The 11979-nt window shown below is 37.1% G+C and overlaps 1 protein-coding gene across 2 annotated transcripts in view; it reads left to right on the top strand.

Annotated features, from left to right (window-relative positions):
• Window positions 1-3278: 3278 nt before the first annotated feature.
• Window positions 3279-11979, top strand: part of LOC121313163 (disks large-associated protein 1-like) — a 280148-nt gene continuing 271447 nt past the window's right edge. For both annotated transcript variants that reach the window (XM_041245404.1, XM_041245403.1), the window contains exon 1: window positions 3279-3596. The gene's annotated coding sequence lies outside the window, so the exon portion shown is untranslated. The remainder of the gene's footprint in view (window positions 3597-11979) is intronic.

Below are 11979 nucleotides of genomic sequence, written 5' to 3'. Positions count from 1 at the left end.
TTGTAAATTCTAAGCAGCACCGCATGTTAAAATCAGCTTGTCACAAATGCTGCTAACTGCTGCAAAAACACAACAGTGACATTCTGGACGCGCTAGATGTCCATTCCTTCATGAACAAAATCATCAGCATGACACCGTAGCACAAGTTGACCTTTGGAGCCTTCCAACTGTCCTTGTCAGTGACTACAGTAACCTCTTTTTACAAGTAAACAAGACATTTCTAAATTGCAGTATTTAAGTGGATCATAACAGTATATGCTACTTTTCGATTTGGTTGCTCTAAACGTTTTATGGTAAGCACATTTTAAACATTGTATAAAGGACTATGGTTAAATATTATTTACTTAAATATAAGATAAACAGGAGTTGATGCTGCTTCGTTTATTAACATGTTTAACATAATAGCAATTGAATGCATGGCTTCCATCATATACAGGGGTTACAATTTTGTTTAATGGCTATCAGCAGCCCTACACATTGTTCCAGCGCCACTGCCTTCGTTGTGCATCGTGCTTGTTCATCAGAAATGTAACCAAGAGAATTGAAAAGCTTTCCTCAGAAGAATCAATAAAAGAAAAAAAGTAAACAGTCCTGGAGCTAAGAAGATTGGGTATACTTAGCTTGAAGTGTGTTGCTTAAATAGAGAAAGTTTATGTTTAAATTATTTTAAAATATATTGTGACGTTTCGTAGGTTTTTATGAAGCGCGACTCAGGGAGACGGTGTTGAATTCTCGGATTCACAGTTTATTTAGGTGCTAAGCAGAGAATTCCTGTTCGGGGACAGAATTCATGCCACCAAAAAAAAAATAATAAACTCTTTCTAGCTAACCCTATCCCATTCGCTGCAGACTCTCTCCGGTCTCTCTCCTCCCACAGTCTCATCAACCCCCTTATATACAGTCTCCTCATTTCCCGCTGCTGTTCAGCTCAACCAATCAAGCCTATGCTCTGCAGCCCCCTTTTCCCACCGCTAACCTGGAAAGATAAAGCATGGGCTTAGCCAGTCCATCCCTGGATAGCAGCAGCACACATTCACTCACTCATTCACTCCTCCATCCCATGCTAACTAATGGTGTGACCTGTTCCCCTTACAATACATGTAACATAAGACAGACAAGACAAACAAAATGGAAGGATGCAATTGTCCAGGTTGTTACAATATAAACAAGGGGTCAAAGGTATAAATAGGCCAGATAATAATTGCATGTTGCTATGACAACATTATATTTTGTAAACGTATGCGTTTCAAAATGAAAGATGCTGCAATATCCCTGGCTACCGCTGGAGATGGACTGATCACCACTACTATCAATGTAGCAAATCCAAGCACAGTGTCTCTAAATATCAAAAGTGCCTTCAAACGGTCCGAAACTCGCTATCTCCGTCTGTTTTAACTCAGTTGTTATCCCGAATGCTGTTTCCATCAAAAAATGAAACACTTTTCTGCTGTTTTCCGACAGTTGGATTGGGTGTAATTTACAGAAAAGTGGCTGAATAACTATTGACAGGGACACGTTTTAGAGGACGCCTGCTCCAATCTCCGTTTCCCTTTTCGTCGGGCGGGGGTTGCAGCGCTGAATCGGGATAAAAAATAATAATTTGGCATTCCAAATTGGGGAGAAAACCAGGGTAAAAACCATTGGCGACGACTAAGTAAAAAAAATAAAATTAAAAACAACAACAACAACAACAACAAAAAAAAAAAACAGAACACAATAATAAAGCAAGTACACGAGAACAAAGAGAAAAAGTCAAGTTAGAGAGCTCCAATTTTAATGAAGCCTTTTTAAAATGTATTCGGTTATGGAGGTTATTTTGTGCAAAAATGAAAACAAAAAATGCAAAATTCATCTCTACAATAATAAGAGCAAGTACAGTCACAGAACAAATTAGAAAATCAAGTTAGAGATAGCTCCAATTTTAATGAAGCCTTTTTAAAATTCGGTTATGGAGGTTATTTTGTGCAAAAATGAAAACAAATAAATTAATGCATACATAAATGTGTAAATAAATAAATAAATATGTAGTCAATTTATTTAGTTATATATTTGATTGTTTATTCATTTTTGTATTTATTTATTTATTTATTTTTCATTTTGGCATAGCAGCTGCATTATCCCTTTCATCCTCTAAAATCAGAGCAATCTCTAGCAGTACATTGGGCCCCGTCGCCAATGTAATCACAGTCACTGCACTCACATCAGAGCCTTTTTTAGATGGAGCCTGTTTGAAATAAATTCTCATCTCTAACAGGCGGAACCACTTTAAACGGAAAATGCTAAATCCGACCACATCAGATTTTTGCACTGGGGTTATATTAATTAGGTACCCACTTAATTTGCATAGCATTCCGTCGGAATTTGGGTTATGTGACCGTTCTTATCCTTCCTGGCCTTTTTTGAGTTTTGCTCAGAATACGAAAAACAGGTAGAAAGTTAAACTCCCGCCACAAAAACCAATATTCATTATGTGCCATTGACCTACATACGTATATTTATGTACTTAATACAATTGTGAAATAAAAATGAATTTCAAGGTAAGACGACTGAATAATGGTAATCACACATTGGATCCCTTATGAAACCATGTGATAAAACACTATCTTAAGAATAAACCCTGAACCTATAGGTCAGGTGCCAGCAGGTGTTGCATATAAGGGCATGAATGTAGAATACATCCTGATGGTACAATGTCAAAAAATAAACATTTTACTGGGTGTATCATGTAGATGACTTTTGAATTGACATTGCGCCAGAGGTACATGCACCCCCAAAAGGTACTAGCCCTTTTCTAGAAGTGGCAATACAAGTAAAAGTTGCTTTTAACACGATTATGTTCTATCTTCATTCATTTGAAACGAGTGTCAATAGCATTCTTGTCTATTGTCAACGGCGTCTAGAATGTCTGCCTGCTGACAGCAACGGTGTCAATAGCATCTTCCATCTATAAAACCACCACATCTCGCGAGCAATAGGACCTTTTCATTTATTGCCGGTTTTTTGCGCTAAAATATTATTTAAATAGTACATATAAGATAACAAATCCTGAAAACTGTGTCGGTGTTATGCACATATCTCAGTTTTAGAAATAAATACAGGTCAATTTCAAGGGAGAAAAACATATCCTTGGTTTAGCGATTCAGATACTTTTGTTGGGTCTGCAATGATTGGTCAAAACAGCATCAGACTTCGTTTTTTTTTTTTTTTTTTTTTTTTTAGAACATAACAAATGCTGGTTGCATCTTGGGAATGTAACGCAAATTAATCGGACCGGTGGCAGCACTGTCTACTACAATCTTCCAGGAGCAAGAATCCGTGTCGGGTCTTGGTTGCATCTTATTTTGTTCTGTGTTTTTTTCACATTTGAAGTCAGATTTAGTGCTGCAGCATCACTGACTTTCAGGTGCAGGCAGTAGAGACTACAATAGGTACTCTCTCTCCTCGATCACAAGTCTTTTCCCCACATTGTAAATAGAGCAAGTCCAGGCATTAGAAAGCTGAACTGAACAGGACTCGACCGGAGCACTTTTTTCAGGATTAACTGTGCACCCGTGCTGTTCGTATGATATTTTGGTTTACCAGATTGGCTTCTTGAGGTAAGACCACTTCTGTTATTAATCTTATTTGAATGTTCTTCAGTTTTTCTTCAGTGGTTGGCCTGAATTTTTATTTGTTTGACCCATGGACCACGATAGTCAGACTGATGTACAGCAATTTGCTTGTTGTGTGCAACGAGATCCACAGGCAGAGGCACTGTGTGGTATGCTATATTGTAAACTGTATTTCAACGTTACACTTGGCGTGGTGAATCAATCTTAGATATTATAAGGTACAAAAACAGGAACAAATTACGCTGATATCAATATAATGAAGTATTTGTGAGTGGCTTTTCTTTTCCATTGCAATCATATAACTTGTGCCGTGCAGTACATTGAATTAAGAACAATGCCACGAACGCACCGTGTGAGATATATAAATTGTGTTAATGGTTCTAGAATGAACAACGACCGATGTAATACTCTTATCTACTAAATGTCCCATGCAGTTTTACGTCATCGCCTTTATGACTGGAATATACAAATACAAGTAATATAAATAACATAACAAAACAACAACTGTAACATACAAAACGCGAACTATCATTAATAATATACAGGCATGACTAGTCTTTTTTTTTAGGAATAAAGCTCAACCTCTCATCAATATTTTTGTTATCTGCCTGCCAGATATTGAAATGAGCATGGAGTGATACAAGCGTTTTGTATGCAGAGCATGGTATGTGTGTGTGTGTGTCTGCTTCCCACCTCCCCATCTCCGCTATTTAAACACCGTAATATTTTCAGGGTGCAGTGTCCGAATGTGAATAATGCATTCGATTGCCTACAGGGCTGTTCTTTATAAGATAGAAGGAAATAGATGTTTGTGCACGTGTCCAGCACTAACACGGGAGCATGTATCTAAAGCTTTATATATCAAGCCTTTTGATTGCTTTGATTGTTGTACTACACAGATGCATACTTGTTTATTTTTTCTTTGCAGATGTCACACACAAAGTAATTTGGACCGTTTATTCAGTGCGTTTCTTTTCAATTATACAGCAGACGTCAAATCAAAGTTTTCAGTTTGTCTTGGCGTCTACATTAAAATACATTCTACTGTGCTGTGCTTAGTTTGTAACTGATATTTCTGTTTTGTAGCGTGTAGGATGTTGTTGCACGACTTATGACTGGAAATGTGTATAAATAGATAGAGACTTTACAGACCGCAGTGACTTTCTGCAGATAGTGAACGTTGAGAGGCATTTGCTTAAAAAGCTTACACAGTAAGTATGTGTTTATATCAACAGAAATACAATTACTGTTTTTACTCGTTATTTAAGGATATAACTGAACTAAAAGGTGTTGCAAGATGCTCAGGTTAAACGTTTTTTTTTTTTTTTTTTTTTTTTTTAATTCATTGCAAGCATTAAAATTGTGGCAGTGCGTGCAGTTATGTTACCGTACATTTATAAATCTAAGCTTTGTGAAACGCATACCAAGCTATTCATAAGGGCTAAGTAAGAGGTCTTGTATTGAAACAAAATAGCAGTTCTGAGTGCGGGCTATCTGTTGCAGATTCTCGCTGTGATAAGAGTACGGTCTTGGTGTATCAGATAATGAGAAATTACTGTAAAATTAAACGTTCAGTATTGTGTACATCTAGGAATTATGTACGATATACATACTACACGTGACTAACGGGTAACACTTTATTTATATGAGGTATTAGGCCTGTATTAGTCATTTACTTGTGAGAACTTGCACTTAACAAATCATGGATAACTGCCCTATGCCTTTGTAAGGTACTTATGCTTATTTCCAAAATTGCCTTATTAACAGGTGTTTTGCCATTACTGAGGATTTGCATCATCCATACTAAAGACTGTTGTTGTCCAAATAGGGGCTTACTAGTTGTTTTTTAATAATTAGTTAATTATAAATACCTTGGTAATATAGCAACAAAACAAAGTGGACCATGAATGTATCACTTTTTTAGGCATATATTTACTATAACTGCATTTCTAAATAAAGGAATTGTTAGAAGGTTGTAGGTTTTTAATACAGTAAAGGGTAATAAAGAGCTTGTAAGAAGGTTGTAGCTCACTAACAAAGAGGTTTGCAGCTCCTGTTTTGAAGTGAAGACTACAAACACCCTGTGAAGATCTGACCTGTGTTAAGAAACTTAACAAAAAAACGATGTTAGCCCCTGAAGTACAAAGAAATCAGACACAAATCTTTTTAAGGAACATGCTTTTTAGTTTTCTCGAACACTATTGCTTCAAATATTCATCATTTTTGTTTAAAGTATGAACATTAGAACTGTTCAAAATACAAAAGACAACTGGTCTTTAAATGTTTGAGTCAAAAATTTAAAATGCTCCTGAAACAAAACTTATTACAGTTAAAAAAAATAAATAAATAAATAAATAAAAGTATGTTAAAGATCAATCATGGCCAGAAATGTATGTCTAATACATGCTAAGAAAAGGAACATTAAGGTGAAATAAAAGCAATCCTAATTTGTTATCAGGTAATAGTGAGCAAAGCAAAATGTTTTTGGTTGGGGTGCTCAAAAATGGTTAATTTTTATTATGCAGTGGAATTTTTTTGATTTCTTTTCTTTTACTTGCTCATCAATGACACCCAAGCATCTTTTTACAAATGCCAGAAATGTTCAGAAGAATTTAATTCCATAGTTTTGTACTTATGTGAAGCTGCCAATGCACGCTTCACAGTAGGGGTTGTGGCTGCAATGCTGTTTACCCTGGAAGGTTCTTAACACCTTTTTATACCTTTCAACAACTTCCTCAGGGGCTTTGGCTGTGAAGAAATAGACACATTGTTTAGTGTAGTGTTTCTCAACGGGGGGCGGTACCGCCTCCCAAGGGGTGCTCTGAAGCAAAAGGGGTGCGTTTACATCCAAGAGGGCGGGAGTGGGGTATTTTAGCTAAAAAAAACGGGGCGTTGTGTTTTCTTATTTAAAATTAAGGAAACTTTTATTTCAAAATGTCGATTAACTGTTTACATACAATGTGTCAGTACTGTACTCACTGACTTGTGCACTATAAGATCGTATACACATCAAGTCAGAAATGTTTGTTGCTAAGCAGTAATGTAACTGCCATTTATGCTGGCTTGTCTGTTGTGCAAATGTAATGTGGTCCAATCAGAACGAAGCAGCTGTTCCATTTATGCCTGTTGCCATCTTATGTTACATGTCTGAGTTTCAGAGTTTGTTCTTGTTGTTATCTAGTGATGTGCATTTGAGGAGATTTTTAGAATCAGTTCCAAACTGGATGTTTCGATTTTGGTTCCAAAACTATTTATAAAAACATGTCCGTATGCCAGAAGTTCTAACAATATTGTGTAATCTATGAAATCTCCCTGTATAATTAAAGTTAACAAAGTAATCAATAATCTCCAATTTGCACAGTAACAGTTTTATTACAACAGTGAAAGCCATTGTGTGCTTGTATATGAACCTTGTTAATTGCAAATTTCACAAAGCTTACAATTAAAAAAAATCTTTAATCTGGGTGCAAACAGGTCAGTGGATGTTAGGCTCCCAAGCTGAAATATGACCCCATTGGCTTGGGGTTAAATTACTTTTTTAGATAGCTGAAGTCGTATCGTGTTCGGCTTGGGGCTGTCTTGCGAATGATTCCATCGAGGTGCAAAAGATTCACTTTAGAAGATTCCAAAGCAGGAACTGGGTACCCGATTTCAAAGGAACTGGTTCGCATATCTCTATTGCTATCCACAACGTGGTGCAAGCAAAGACGATATGTTGGCAATATTCCATAACAGTAAGCATTTTAGGTGTGTATCTACATGTTGATTACACAAGTGACTGGGGTTTAGTTATTTTTGTTTAATGAATTATTTCTCTGTAATTCTTAGAATTAGTGGAATCAAATGTAATTAATAATTGATGGTAATAAAGGCATTGTTAATCGGAAGTAATTCTTAATTTTTTTTTTGTTTTCTGTGGCAAAGGGATGATGACTAAGCTCAGATGATCCTTAGGGGGCATTGTTACTAAACACTGGTTTAGTTTGATAACAGCATAGACTATCAATTTAAAGAAAGTCTGTTTGGTCATAATAGTTATTATAGTCAGGGGTTCATATAACAGGTACGCAGGTACACTTGTGAACCAATTAAAAAAAAAAAAAAAAAAAAACAGACTTCCATAAGGTTTTTAAGATGCAAAGGCACACCGTCAGTACATTAACAAGAAAGCATTTTTCATAAAGGCAGCGAGGCTGCTCATGCTTGCAAGGTGACTCATACCTGCCTAACCTCTGGATTTTTCACAGAGACTCAGGGTTTTCTATTCATTCTGGGGGCTCTGGGCTCTGTCAGCGATCTCCGGGTAACTGAGCTGATTATAATTAAATACCAGTCCCCATATTTTACTTAAGATCGGAGGGTCCAATTTAACTACCGCCTCTCCCAGCCAGCGCTGTCCTTGGCTGCTTCAAGTTTTCATTTAAAAATGGAGGGATAGGTGGAACCATTCCAGTTCATAATAATAATCTTTTTTTTTTTTTTTTAATGGGCACTTGAAGCAACCAGTGACGACAGGGATCTGTAAGCCGTCCATTCAGAGAAGAGGGATGCAGTTACATGGAATGGCATTGTGGAAGCTCGCTGACGCTTCGCTTCCCAGACTGAGCACAGATGAGAGTAGTGGTGTTCGATTCCAAAATCTGTGGAGTTGATTCCAGAATCGATCATTAATTTGAGATGCAACAGAACTGATTCCGTGAATCAATTCCAAAATAATGTACTCTCGATTCTGATTTTTTTTTTTGTGATCAAATGTTTTTATTGGAAAAGAATACAACAATATACAAAGACAACAAATCTAAGGTAAGTTTCCATTCAAATTTTCCCAGGTGCCGGGGGGTCCACAGCCCCCACCCCCTTGTGGAGGTTCTTGACCCCTCCTGCTCCCTGTCAAACCCCCTCCATGCTCCCTCTTGGGACCCACTCGAGGGCCCCCCTCCCACCCCATATCTCCCAACCCAGTTGCCCCATCCGCCCTCATCCGCCCTCATCCCTCCCACCACCCCCAAGTCCCAGAGTGGCTACCCCCCTCGATTCAAATTCCTCCTACAAGGTGACCTGGTACTTCACATTATGGTACACAAACATTGCCATTTTAACCTGTTTGGCTCCTAGACTAGACTGTTTTTTTTTTTTTTTTTAGAAATTAGCTGGCCAGACTTTGAAAAAAAAAATAAAATAATAACTTTTGCTGGGTACTGAAGTGGCAGTGATATTTCTTGGCCATTTTCATGAGATGACAGAACTTTGCCCCTAGTGACTTACAAAAGTCCAGAGGGCATGTCTGCCATGGGTAATTCGGCAGCCCCAAATACATCTTGACTTCTGTTGTAATGTCAGAAGATGGATTTTGTTGTGTTGTCTGTAAAACAGGAAAAGTGACAGTGTGAATCTGAAGTTATGACAAACTGATCATTCTTCTTTTCAACCACTAATAATCTTAGTGTGCACCTAGACATACATGTCAGTCCTAAGAACATAATTGTGTCAAGCCAAGTAGTAAGTAAACATTGATTAAACATATAGAGGAATATTTTGCTTATGTATAACACACTTTTCTTTTATGGTAATCTATAAGCCTTTTAGATTATGGTCAACAACCTGGGGGCGAGTGATTTATCAGAGAATCTGATAATTAACTCATTAAGCTAAACAGCATCACCTTCGCAATTTAACAGAATAAAAACACAGCTGACTTGTCTCTACCCTGGAATCAAACTCTGCCAATAAGTGATTAGCAGAGGGTTCCACTGAGCCTGACGATGCTGGTGCAGTTTGGGATCTGCAGGCTTCTGTTTGGTTAATCTGAGATGCTTTTATCACTTCTGCATTTCTCTAATTGCCGAAGTTTCTTGAAGCAGGGGTCCAAAAGCATGGAAATGTCAAGGAATCTTCAAAAAGATTTAGATTCAGTATAAAGACTTGTGAATAGAATCAATTTATGTAGCAGAATATTTCTTGCAGAATAAAAACTGTTCAATTTTCAATTTTTTTTTCTTTTTCTGTAGCAGTATAGCTTATGAAATCTGCTACTTCTACTTGGAACTTAAGTAGACACACATATAGTTTGAATCTATTGTAATTCAGTAAGAAATAACATGCCTATACACACATTTACGTATTTACTGATTTTATTTACTCAGTTGATGTTCTTTAACACAGCAAATAATGTATGTCAAAGTATGTAAAATAAACAAAATAATGTTAATGTTTCTAAGTATTTTAACTGTCAACCACGTGAATAAACTTCTGCTTAATCTTATTTTTTATCAGTTTGTGGATTATTCTGTTATCAAAACATTATCCAGTGTAATTGAGACATAATGAGGGAGTATGTATATACTCACCGTGTGCTTTCATAGGTCCCACATCACTTATAGAGGCAGCTGTTAAGCAAATCTGTTAAATCGTGGCTAATAGCTCCTTGCTGATACAGTTGCACTATTATAGCTGTGTGCCTTTGCAGGTTTCTCACCAAAATGATCACTTTGGATATAGTGATATTTTTATCTGTGACTGTGAAAAAAGACTTCAGAATCTGCATATAAAAAGTGTATAATCCTCATTAAAATGTATTGTAAATTAAGTTGCCCAGGTTTATTAATACTAACATCTCATTTTAATATATCCCTGTCACAGAGACAGCCGAAGTGAGTGGTGTCAGAACCAGGAAGGAATGAAATACACAACAGACAGGATGAAATTAAATGATGATGGCGCTTGCTTGCGCCGGTTTATTGTAAAATAAAAGGGTTTAACAAACAAACAGAAACAGGACACGGCACTGGTAGCCAAAATAAAACAGACAAACAAAAACGGACTAATACTTAACAAAAACGGTGAGCAGCTAGACACACTAACAAACAAGGTCAGTTTTAAATAAACAAGTATCATGCTGGTCCCACCAGCACGCAATAGCAATTGAAATATCTAACTCTTTATCCTCCTCTCTCTCCCGTTCCCTACTCACCGAACACCCAACAGCGAGTATGTGAAAACGTGCATCTATATATACTGTTGTGCTGGGATTCAATTACTAATTAATTATTCACTTGAATCCCAACACGTGAATTAATTATGTGCAACCTCGTGCTCACATTTTAACTACTTTAAATGTATGTGAAGTGATGTACAATCCCGTGCCTAAATACAAATATACATTTTAAACACTTGTGTTACAGACCCATTTATATCCCGTGTACCAATGACTATACACCAACATTTAACAAACCACACGCAACATAACAGATAATATACACTGGGGCGGGCACTTTGTCACAATCCACCAGTTTGTTGATTATACTTTTAATGATGATATTTTGTCGTCTTCATTCCAATCCATGTTAAATGCAAGATATGCAAAAGCTAAACATGAAACTGCAAGTCTTATTAAAAGGCATTTACCTTAATTGCATCTTCTATTGCTGTCCATTCTTGGGGAAATATGGGTGAAAGAGGTGCCTCTAGAGTGGCCAGTGCTGCTGAGAGAGGTTCCTTTACTTCCACAACAAGTCTCGACTTCCTGGATGAGCTTCAGCTCTTGTTGCTTCAGATCATGCTGCAAGTTTGCAAGCTTTTCTTTGGCAACTGTGCTTGAATGGCAAAAAAATTAACAATTCTTCTCACTTTATCCCTGATTTCTGCTAGCTCGGCCACTGCAGCTAAGCTGTCTTTCACAGTTCAATTTAATGTGCGAGCAAAACATGGCATATGTCGTAAGCTGAGTTTTCTGAGAGCTGCCACCATATTTGCTCCATTGTCAGTAACCACACACTGGATTTTACCACTTAACCCCCACTGTTGAGTGGTGCTCTCCAGCCATGAAGCGATAGCATCAGCAGTGTGACGTTCGATAAATCAAATAATATTTACAAAAACAATTATCCATAGAGGTTAACATTGTTGTTTACTATTCAAATGACAACAAAAGTTTTAAGCAGCCTATCAGTGTGTCTGTACTGGCTTTTCTGTGACCTGTACTGTGCAGTAGGGGGCAGGACAAAGTCAGTGCTGCACTGTTTTGATTTAGGTTGCTAAAATCTAGTTTTCAGCATTGGAGGTAAAATAGAAGAAATGGATGACAAAGCAAAAAAAGCAAAGTACATTTTGGTGATTGATCCTGTCAAGATATTTCCCAAAGAGGGTGTACATTCAGATGGAGGTAATTGTTTTGCATATCTTAATGTGTCTTTGGAGAAAATATGATTGATCGCTGTTTAGCTTCAGAATCACACATTAAACAAAAGGCTACTACAGAGGCTGATGAACAGAATGTAAAATAAACAGCTTTCAGAAACCAAACTGGAAAGTCAGCCCAGACAAAAAGTATTCCTGTCTGCAAGTTAAATCAGTACTACAACGATCTAGC

The sequence above is a fragment of the Polyodon spathula genome, chromosome 3 (genome assembly GCF_017654505.1).
Source record: "Polyodon spathula isolate WHYD16114869_AA chromosome 3, ASM1765450v1, whole genome shotgun sequence".
Taxonomy (NCBI): Eukaryota; Metazoa; Chordata; class Actinopteri; order Acipenseriformes; family Polyodontidae; genus Polyodon; species Polyodon spathula.
Note: the sequence above shows the minus strand (reverse complement) of the source record. Positions and strands in the feature narration are given on the sequence as shown.